We start from the raw sequence: 11968 nt of genomic DNA, 5'->3' as shown, positions 1-11968 counted from the left end.
TTTAACCTAGTCAATTATATATATATATATATATATATATATATATATATATATATATATATATATATATATATATATATATATATATATATATACACACACTAGTCATTTATCCGTACCAAACGATGAGTGCAAATAATTTCTTTTCAGAAATTAGTTTCTAGAGCCGATTATTTATTTTGCAGTTGGTGGCGGAGGTGGTGACGGTGGAAATGGTGATGGTTTTGGTGGTGCCGAGGATGGTGGAGATGGTGGTGGTAGATGTGGCAGAGGTGATGATGGGGTGGTGGCAGTATAGGATATGGTGGTGGTGTCAGTGGGTGGCGGAGATGGTGGTGAAGGGGTGCCGATAGCAATGGTGATTGCTAAATATTAAAATAAGAGTTTTTATGAACCGGTGAAAATTAGATTCATTTTTGAAAATATTTTTCAAGTGTTAATTAGTTTCCTTTCTTTGAATAATTTCATTTTGACATTTCATTTGTTGTATTTTTCTCTAGTTTGTTCGGTTGTCATATTTTTCTCTAGTTTGTTCCTTGACAACAATATTTTCTTTTTTTAAAAAGCCAAATATCATTTTATATTTAGTTTATGTAACAATAAACTTATATATTACAATGGCGACATTCCTTCATCATAACTTGTTCAAATATAGGATTAATTTTAAGTTGCTTTGGGCTTTATGGCAACTTTAAATCTCATAATAGTTAAGTTGTTTGAGGTTTTATGAACTTTAATCTCTAATAATTAAATTATTTTATGATCAACTCTATTAGAACAAAAGTTTAATGCTATAGGTATATTTTTAAACTTTATGAAAAAATAATTATTTTTAACATGATAACTAATTCAAATTATCTCATCACTTTTAAACATGAATTGCCCACAATGATATCTGAAAATAACAAAATAAGTTGTTCTAAAACATTAAAAAAATGATCTCTTTCATTTACGAATTGACATGAATAAAGTCATTCTTTCACAAAGATGAAGAAAGCAAGGAAAGTCTCAGAGCATGCACTAAGATTTTGTTGGATGTTTTTTCCCTTTTTATCATGCTCTTATTTTCCTTCGACTTCTTTCTGTCCCTGAACAAAAAAAAAAAAAAAAAAGTTATCACAATGATCCTATCACCAAGATTTTATTTGATTCATACTTTTATTTTATTTATAACAACATTTTATAATTGAATAGTTTTTTTAAGAACAATGTTGTAATAGAAAGTCTGCATGGAAACAATCAAGAAAATTGAAGAGAAAATCATTAAATAAGAAATTTTTAAGAGGGGTAACAATACCGACTATGCAATCTATGTGTTCAATGAAATCCAGAATAAGATGCAGAAACTGATACATCATAAAATAACATGATTGAAATAAAAAAAATCATAAAAAAGATTGTAAAACATTCGCACAATCAACTTCAAATAAGCATCAAAACGACATTTACCAAAGATGCAGTCGAAGATGGATGGTGCCTTATAATCAACTTCATGCTCTTTACCACCATCATAATCTACAAACATATCAGAGTAAGTCTATCCATATTAATTGCCTATATAGTCGGATTTACATAAGATGAAACATGCTCACATGGTACATGCGAACCACCGATCATACAATTCCAAGAATCTCAAATTTGAATCAAACAACAAAATAGAGTTACTACAACTATAAGACCGGAAGGATTCAAACCAGAAACTCCAAAGAAGAAAGTATGAAACATTATACGTCTAATCATGAAATTATAAGCAATATAAAAATGCTAACGTAAAGGGAACTATATAGCAAATTAGCAAGATAAACATGGCACCTGAAGCTTGAGAATCCTCTATTTTCAACCGTGCAAGAGAAACAATAAATGTTAACAAACTAACACAAACATGAAAAGACTATCCTTATAATTTGAACAGTAAACAAAAATATATTAAACAATGTTAACAAACTAACACAAACATGAAAAGAAAGAAAATTTAAGATCTCGACCACATCTTGTTAAAAAAATTACAATAACCATGGATAATTCAAAAAACGAAATTAAACATAATGAAATATGAAATTAAAGATAATCACAAAATACCCAAATTAAACCTCTTTGTTTCAAGCATTGAAATCGTCTAGCTCTAGGAGTTTAGTGGCTTCCTTCGGCTAAATTTGTTTCCCGCGCACAAAATTCAACTCCAGCATCATATTATTGCGCTAAATAAATTCTAAAGTAGCTATTTTTTTCCTTTGTAAGGCAATTGATGTCTAAGATAGAGACCATAAACAGAAACATAAATCAAAAACTTATATTAATTTGTAAATTATACCATTTACCTAATTTATGTAATGTAGCATCAATATTCAGTAAAGGTTTTTCTGATTACCCAAGTTTATTAATGGCTAAACATGGAAAACCACAAAAAATTTCAAATAAATTTCTTATGATTTTTTCACACTTCAGTACAACTCCAAGAAATTTTATACAATTAAGAACCATGATTATAATTTAGATAAAGAGAAAAAGAAACCGACATGATCCTCAGAAGAGGGCTTCTTCTCTAACCACTACTTTCATGGCCTGGACATCTTTTACCAATGGCATAGTTTGCATATAGCTGTAAACATAAAATACAAGGGTAAAAATGTCATTTATTTATACAATATGCAGTTATTGGATTTTTGAAGGGATATATTATAAATGAGAGAAAAAGAATCTTGACCTGATTGGAGACAAATACTTCCTAAAATTGCCTTGGTGTATATTCACCACATCAGACCAAAACAAATAATAATTTTATTTTTCATTAATCAATAAAATATGTAAGTATTACTTAATTAAACATGTATGTCTTAACCATCAAGCCTTAAATATGTGTACCTACTCTAGTTCATGTATCCCTACATCAATCATTGTAACAAATGACATTTAATTAATGTGAAACTAGAAAAGATATGTATGGATCTTATGAAATACTTTCTTCATACATGTTGCTACCATAGTCTATGTTTATAAAACCTGCAATAAGAGGATAAAAAGGCCAATTAGGATATTTGATGGTTATTTATGAAAAATCATGGTTTGATTAGTATCTGACCTTCATGGTCATGTGTCATGACTCAATTGATGTAAGAACTAAATCAAGAACCAATATTGGATTAAAAACTTGGGAACTCAATTTCTACTTCGAGATAAATCTTCCCATATAGGGATATGGATTGGGAACAATATGGAGAAGCTCCAAATCCTGAAACCAAATACCCGAATCAAAAAAACGTAGTATAATAAGAACCACCAGAATTTGAAACACGCAAAAATCAAAAAACATCAAAACCCATAACTCAATAGATCCGGATAAATTAGGTTAGACCTCTAATCAAAAATCATTTTAATTCAAACTTGAATTAAATTGTGGTTTGTCCTTTTAACAAACACCTTAATTGCTTACCAAAAAAAGTGCATCATTTTCCTATTTTCAAATCGAGACTCATAATTCACTGGACAAACATTGTCAATTGAGATGGTGAGTTCATATCTTACAAGGAGTTGGAAAAATAAAGGCTAAGGATAAGAAATAAACACCAGTTCAAATAATCAAATACATACAGACATGAAAATATGATAAAATCAAAAATCAAAAGAGAAAAGACACATTAAAAGTGATGATGGAAGGCAGTGTGCGATGGTGGTGACAACATTATGTGAGAGTGAAATAGATATGGGAATGAGAAAATAAAAACATAAGCTTAATCCATATAGATTTAGGGCTCGATTGTTACAATAGACCAATTTCTTCCATATTCATCAAATCAGAGCAACCCTGATGTGTTTGTCGCTTAGCCTGGTGGTAAGGGTTCGATGATTGATGCTTACCTAAGCCTCACGGCTGCACTGTCGTTTGTATGATCCAGCCAATCTACGATCGAGACTGACAAATCAATGGGATAAAGAGGAGTATAGTTTGAGATTGAGAGAAAGAATACGATGGAGGTGGTGAGGGAAGCAGGTGATAGAAGGCGGCAGGCAGTCAACAGTGAATGAGAGAATGGGAGGGTTATATAACTTGTGAAGAAGATGAACAGACTTACAGCATCATCGGGCGAAAGAAAGAATGATATAGTGGAGAGGTTGTTGGGTGGGATAAGGAATGAGGGCCTAGTCAAAAGCCATTGAGTAGGTATTGAGGTCATATATAAGTGAAGGCGCCTAAGACAGATTTTAGGCGAGATCAGAGGATAAGAGCTGTAAATAAAGTTTGACTTATTCAACTGTTGACCGATAACATTGACTAACTTTGCAATGCTTAAACTTGTTGTATATAATGCTTTAAGGGATATACCTCTTAAAATTCAGCATTTGAGGCTAAATGCTTATTAAGGTGTGTGTGTGTGTATATATATATATATATATATATATATATACACAAACACACAGAGAGAGAGAGAGAGAGACTTAGGTTATTGTATTCTAACTAATTATTGTGTGGATGTAGGAATAATTGTGAGTCAATTATTTTATTTATTTTAAGAAAGTGAATAATACATATTATTAAATTAAAGATAATTGAAGAATGCCATATAATTTCACTATAAGGGTATTTTAGTCCATTAAGATAAATTTAAAAAGGGAAAATTCCATATGTTTGGTGATAATTAATTCTCTTGATTTAAAATTATGATTTTTTAATTATTTCAATTTTAATTCTACCCGATTTTATTCTAACAGATTGATATTCTGTTAGAATGATATTTTATAAGAATGTCAGGATACACATTTCTAATAGAATACATATTTTGATTAAACAAACTTCTTAAAGAAAGACACCATTGTTGAACCGTTAGTTGAAAGATAACAAGATCCTTGTATATTCACCAACATCAGAAATTTGATTCATACATATTCTTATAGAATAATAGCCTTATACATTTTAATACAATTATACACATTCTGACAAAAAGTCATAAAAATGAAATAAATTCTTAAAAAATATAACATGTTTAAACATACAATTCGTGAACAAATGCCATTGATCTTCTTCAATGGTCCATAGTCGATTGATTCCAACCATTCTTATGAGAATGACATTTTGTGAGACTAACACCAGACGAGAATTACATTATGTAAGAATACCATTCTGTGTGAACACATTTATCCTCCTTATCTAATATACAAAAACTTGTAGTCCCTGCTTTTGCTTTCTCTCCTTCACCAGTTCCAACCTCTAGATCATTTTATGATAATCAAAAAGAAATATCAAACTAATAATCCAACTTAAAATTAAAGTTCAATGAAAATTCCAAGTAGTCTTACTTGATATCAATAAAAATATATGACCTTAAAAAAAGTATTTGGAAGAGATGAAAAATTTCATTATGGTTTTCAGGAAATTACCAATTGCATGTGATAATGATGTCAAAACATCGTTTACTGAGGCAAATGGACCAAATGTCACCATCGGAAAAAGAGATGGGGAAATAAGCTTTGTTGTTGATTCTTTACGCAGATCAATCTGATAAATATATTCAAAAAAGATAATGGCTAAATACAAAATCATTCACAAAATGGAAAAAATGACATAAGTTATAGGAGTTTTGAGCACCTCATAGTGTTTTGTTGTATCATCAAGGAATCCTAATGCCTCTCCATTAGGAAGAATGGCTAGAACGCATGGATATGATTGGTATAAGGATGTAGTTCCACTCCCATACCCCCATGCATCTGTATTCCAAGTAAAAACCTATGTTTATTGCATTTGTTCTGATACTCTTAATATTTGTTATGAGAGAAAAAAGTAGATAAAAAATTTGAAACCAACCCTCTTTCCTTTTCTTTCAAGTTGTCCACTAACTTCACATGCTCCATAAAATGAGGTTCCTACAGGAAGCTAATTACCATATTCATGTGCATTAGTGAGATGTAATTAATCATAGCAACAATCTTTCAAAGTATATGGTATTTCAAGAAGATAAAACTGACCTCAAAAGAGACAATTTTTTGACGTGAAACATGTTTGGAAGTTGGGATGTAGGATGGGATTTTATGATTACTCATAATGGGTGTGTCACTGCCTTTCTAATTAACAAAAGAACGACTGGGAAATGCTTCGTTTCTAGCATCACCAGAAGAATCAAACCTGAAAACACCTTTGTAAGGTCCTAAAATGGATCTTTACCAATGATCAAGCAATCACACAATCAAATAGAATAAGAATCATAGTAGAAATAGAATTGAACTAAGCTTGCACATGCTTATATTACTTAAAACGTCTGGTACAACTTGTTCTCTATAGCCGTAAACTCTTTGGCATCAACAACGAACAATGACCTAAATAACCCCTATATATAGTGGACTTGGGCCGGAAACTGGGTTTACGACCATAAACTAGTTTACGGCCGTAAACTCACTAATGGGCCGTAAACACACAATCAACCTACCAAAAAATGATAAAGACTCAAAAGAACTTATTACAATAAAAGCCTAGACCAAAGCACTAACTAGACCCTTCAATCTCCCCCTTGGTTTGGTGCTAGCTTGAGCTCGGTCTTTGTCGATCACTATTACATCTGACTTCCCCATTGCTCCATTCCACATCCTCTTGTTGATGATATCAATAACCATATCCGTATATTCTTTGGTAGATGGCTCAAAGATGTCTTCTGCAACTTTAATCTGATGATGACACAGCTGATGTATATCCCATTTTCCAAACTGCAGCATGTCTCTTTTGTCATATAAGCGGATACATCCCTTTTCAAGTTTGATGACAGCAGATGTAGTGGTTTCATCAAACACCCAGTACAACATAGACCATAGAGATCCATGTGGATGATCCTGAAGGTTAGGAATCTGCTTCATTTGATTGGTAGTTGGCCACATCACAGTTCAAAGAGGTTGATTGGTTTTAGGATCAATTACACTTGGGTAGACCTTAATAATTGAATCTGCAGTTTTCATTGAAGGAAAACCCTTGAGTACTTGATCCTCCAATAAATGATTGAACTGTGTAGCCATGGGATTTTGAGAAGGATTGGCAAAAGGGGCCTTTGACAACTCTGAAAGATCAACCCTGGTCCAGGAGTTGAAATCATGAGCATCTTTATATAATTCAGTGTTGCCACTCTTCCGTTTCACGATCCACATGTTTAGAGTATCGTGAAATTCCCATGAAATGATCCTTGACCTATCACCATATATATCTTTAAAATGATTCTCTTCAAGATCTGTAAAGGTGATGGTGGACTGATCCGCAGGAGCATTCTTATCTGAGCTCCTTTTAAACAAATATTGACCTTTCTCAGTAGATTTAGCCAGTTTGGCACGTTTTAAGGCCACAACACTTGGATCTTGAGCTGGCTCTTCTTCAAATCTATCAACAACACGTGATGTTTGAGCAGATGTCACAATGGGGTGAGCTTGGATGTGCAGATTGATCCTTGACTCATCAGCGGATGTCTTGAACTTGTCACCAAGTTCCTCTTCTAACTTTTTCTTCAAATCAAAGTAACTTGAAGTGAGGAGATTAAAGTGCTCATGTAGGTTAGAAATCTTCTTGGTCTTCAAAGCTTTATCCTCTTCAAGATCAGAAACTTGAATCTTCAGCTTTACATTCTCGCTCAAAAGATCATTAACTTGGATATTGAGCTCTATGTTCTTTTGATCAAGTACATTTACTTTCTTCTAAAGCTCATCAATGACTCAATCATCTTCTCTTGAATGACCTTCTCTAAAAGAAATTCCTTTAGCTCTAGGAGAAGGTATTGAAGTTTGTTCCTGAGCTAGATGCATGGCGAGCCATACAGAGGCATCATCAAGATCTGGCTTCGGAGGAGAAAATCCTGCTTGAGCAGAAGAGCCACCAACCTCAAAGGTGGTGCTAGGACCTTCACTAAATGGTTCTGATGAGACAATGGCAGGGGTAGTTGTTGGTGTAGTTGGCAGACCTTGAGATAAATCAGAATCCAGAAGTCCATGTCTAGGATCACGTCTTCTTCTCTTTGAAGGAGGTTGTAAGGTCTGGATTGTTGCATCATCACTCTGAAGTGGTTCAGTGGTAGGTGAAACAACATCAAGGGGAGGAATCCTTGAAACTGTCACAATAGGAGTTTTCTTATCAACCACTTGTTCGGTAATAAGGGGCGTTGACTAAAGAATGTCATCGGAGTCCCGTATCTCCGTTGCTGGATGAGCAACATCATTGATATTGTCAAGTAGCATGTTGAGATTGACATTTGACAAAAAGACTTCATTACTTCCAAAGTTTGTCAGAATTTCATCCTTATCAAATCCTGTAAGATCAAGGTCATCATACAGATCTGTCTCAGTCACACTCTTAGAAGACCCTTCATTATAGTCACTTTGAACTTAGACTGATTGTAGATCATGCTCCTCAGCTACAAAAACATTTGGAGAAACTGTCTCTTCTCTTTCTTGGTATGACACATTGATCACATCCTCTTTTGATATCACTTTTTCTAAGGAAGTAGGCTCATAGGATACTTTTTCAAAGGATCCATGAGACTCGGATGCCTCATTTGGCTCAGCAAATCTTCCTAACTTTACAAGCGGATACAGACCTTGGAAGACGACCTTTCCCTTGCGATTTTGCTTGATGAGCCCAATAGGCAAATACAGTTATTAGACTTATCCAAGTGGGAGTCTGTTGGATAAGGTGTCTAAGTCCATAACTTATTTGGTATATACTTGACCCGACCCGGCATGGTCCATTTGGGTTGCACTTCACCCGAACTATTTATGGATAATTTTATGAGAGTTATACACATATGTTTATTAATATATTATAAGTTATAATATATTAATATGAAGTCATGTTATTTAATTAGTCTTAGTCTTAAATTAATTATGAATTAATTTAGAGATTAAAAGGAAGACTAATTAGATTGTGGGCTATTGGTTTTATATAGTGTGGGCTAATACTCATTTGTTAATGGGCTAGGCTTGTATGGAAGTCCATGGATAATCCATGGAGCTTTTAACCCATGGATCTTTGGAAAAGGAAAGTTCATGGGTTATTAGGGTTTCACCCTAACCATGCACACTATATAAGCATGCTTATGTTGCATGAAATGGCAACTAGTGAACTAGTGTGTGTGCTTGTGAGTGGCCGAAAATACAAGTGTGTATACTCTCTCAAATATTTCCAAGAGTTTGTGGTGATTTTTGATTCCATTTGAGGCATTCACACTATTGGTGCTTGGCCCTCAAACTCCTCAAGAATCAAACTCATCAAAAAGGTATGTAATCTCTTCTAACTCTTTTATGTTTAAAAGTTCCCCATGCCATGTTAGATAGGTTATGAACCTTGGAAAATTATCATTTTGCATGTATTTAGACAAAAATAGATCCAAGGTTTATTAGGGTTGGATGCACACTTAGGAAGTGTTAGATTGCTCAAAACCCAACAGTGGTATCAGAGCCTAGGCTTGCTTGTTTGATACTTGATGCAAAATAGAGTAAAAAGTTGAAATTGTTGCTGTCTGGCTGATGGACTCGCCGAGTACAAGGAAAAATTCATCCTACTCGCCAAGTAGGTTCGTGCACTCGGCGAGTAGAATGATCAGAATGCAGAATTTCGACTTTTGCTGCTGGAAATGGACTAGAAACATTACCCTAAATTGTTTTGGTGTTTTAAAACTTGTTTTAGTTGGTGTAATGGTTGTTCTAATCCATTTACAATAGCATATATCAAAATTCCATGATTTTTATGTGTTCATATAATTCTTGAAATTTTGATGATCATGTTCATGTTCTTATGAATTTAGAAGATGATAGGAATTATTTGCTGAATTGTTTGGAATTAATTCTTGATCATTTATGTGTTTTAATGGAGTCCATAATTTGTCCTCAAGTTATGGATATCCAAAGGTCACTTTTCTTTAACACACACATTTAAACACATAAGTTACATGAAAATGAAGAGTCTTCATTTTTATGAACCTTTAATTCATAAGTTATGAAATGAAAAGTTTTGGATAGTTACAAAACTTGCCCTCAAGTTTTGGAATTTGTAAAGTTTCACACACTTTAATAGACTTTAATTCCAACCCTTAGAGTTTTAATAGTTAAAAGTCAACCCTTATACTATTTATAACATTAATGGTTAATTATTATATATATGCATAAGAATAAGTCGTTCTACCGTTAGTAGGCCTCATTCACGAAGCCGGTCTATAAGGTGCGTATAAGGTTGTTGCCTATAAAATGACAACTTAATGGGTGTCCACTCTCACCCACCGCTTGCTTGACTGGTGGAGGGTCGTTAGCCGAACGGGTAGGACAATGACTTTAAATCCTCATTAAAAGTATAATGATTATTATAAGGTAACTAAACCTCTTTAATTCCCAATCTTAGTTATTTTAGGAAAAATGTGAACATGGTGCTAGTCTATGGAATTCACACTTTGTACCTTACTAAGTCGTTGGTGGAGCGTGTGTGGTTAACCGGCACACTAACTTGGACTAGTAAGGATCACGAAGGGTGACTTAATGTTTGTCATAGATCAATGGAGCGTGTGTGGTTAACCGGCACATTGATTAGGTGATAATATTAAGGGTACTAAGTGAATTAGCATGGTTATTCACAGCTTGTTTTGTGATCCTCGGCATCCCAGTCACAAAACTTGAAGGGCACAATCGAGATTGAAACATGCCATTGAAAAGTTCAATGAATCTCAAAAGAATCTAGGAATTTCAAATCCAATTAAAACCTAATAATTCATTTTGTTTTTCATGGTGGAAATTGGTGAATCGTCATTCACCTACCTTTCAAATATATTATTACTTAGATTACGACATCCCTCTTCTAAGTATAATATATTGTGATTGGGTCCTAGTCTTAATATTACATTTGGTGTCTTATTAAGGATTCTATATATCTAATCTAAACTTGCTTTCTTCTTTCAGATGTCTTCCAACACTAATGCTTCAGGCTCTAACCCAATTGGTTCTTTCTCTCTCATGAATCTTTGTGGGAGGGTCATCTTTGATGGTTCCAACTTCATGGATTGGATTAGGAACATCAGGATGGTTACTCGTTATGAGGATAAGGAATATGTCCTCGATAAGGAGTTAAAAGAGCTTGATGAGTCTACTGCTACTCCTGAGGAGATCGCTGAATTCAGTACACATGAGAGAGATGCTACTAAGGTGGCATGTATCATGATGACCAGGATGACAGCCGAGCTACAAAAGTCATATGAAGATTTCTACCCTTTTGAGATGCACCAAGACCTGATGGAAAGGTACCATCAGAGTGCTCGTCAGGAGCGGTATGAAATAATCTCCTCCATAATAACTACCCGCATGAAGGACGGTGATTCCGTCACGGCTCACATGCAAAAGATGCAAAGATATGTGGACCGTTTGCTGAAGCTGAATGTGAACATCCCTGAGGAGTTGGCAATTGACATCATTTTGCACTCCTTACCTTCTTGTTATGACCAATTTCGTATGACATATCATATGAACAAGGAGGAAGTTACCCTCAGCAAGCTTCAAGGAATCTTGAAGACCGTTGAAACCGGTCTTAAGGGCAAGGCGGTTGTTACCTCTACTACTCCTACTCCAACATCTACCCCTGTTTTGGCTATCGGGCAAGGCAAAAGGAAAAAGAGTAAGCACCCTTCGAAGGGTACCAAGGGAAAGTCTCTTGAAGGCTCCTCATCGAAGACCAAGAGCGGTTCTGTCACTCCTTCTGCCATTCCCAAGGATGCTGATTGCTATTATTGCCTGGACAAGGGGCACTGGAAGCCAAACTGCCCTAAGTACTTGCAGGATCTAAAGGATGGGAAAGTGAAACCCACCCATGCAGGTATTTACACTATATTGTCTAATTACTCAACATATTCTAACTCTTGGGTGCTTGATACAGGATTTGGTATTCACATATGTTCTGATTTGCAGGGCCTAAGAAGAAGTGAGGATGTGGAGCACGGGAAGATAAACTTGATCATGGGGAATAGGAAGGCTT

The 11968-nt window shown here is 34.4% G+C and overlaps 1 long non-coding RNA gene across 4 annotated transcripts; it reads right to left on the bottom strand.

Annotated features, from left to right (window-relative positions):
• Nucleotides 1–902: 902 nt before the first annotated feature.
• LOC145051671 (uncharacterized) lies at nucleotides 903–4137 on the bottom strand. 4 transcript variants are annotated; one of them, XR_013683762.1, is made up of 7 exons: nucleotides 3856–4137; nucleotides 3080–3229; nucleotides 2517–3000; nucleotides 2080–2249; nucleotides 1450–1515; nucleotides 1298–1346; nucleotides 903–1088 (listed from the first exon to the last, which is right to left on the bottom strand). It is a non-coding gene; the product is annotated as an uncharacterized LOC145051671 (long non-coding RNA). The 4 variants fall into 4 exon arrangements; XR_013683761.1 differs by having other exon boundaries at nucleotides 2080–3000; XR_013683764.1 differs by lacking the exon at nucleotides 1298–1346 and having other exon boundaries at nucleotides 2080–3000.
• Nucleotides 4138–11968: the final 7831 nt, after the last annotated feature.

Source organism: Lactuca serriola, chromosome 5 (assembly GCF_051521515.1).
Source record: "Lactuca serriola cultivar US96UC23 chromosome 5, Lser_US96UC23_V15, whole genome shotgun sequence".
Lineage (NCBI taxonomy): Eukaryota > Viridiplantae > Streptophyta > Magnoliopsida > Asterales > Asteraceae > Lactuca > Lactuca serriola.
The sequence above is the reverse complement of the archived record's forward strand: the minus strand, read 5'-3'. Positions and strand labels throughout refer to the sequence as shown.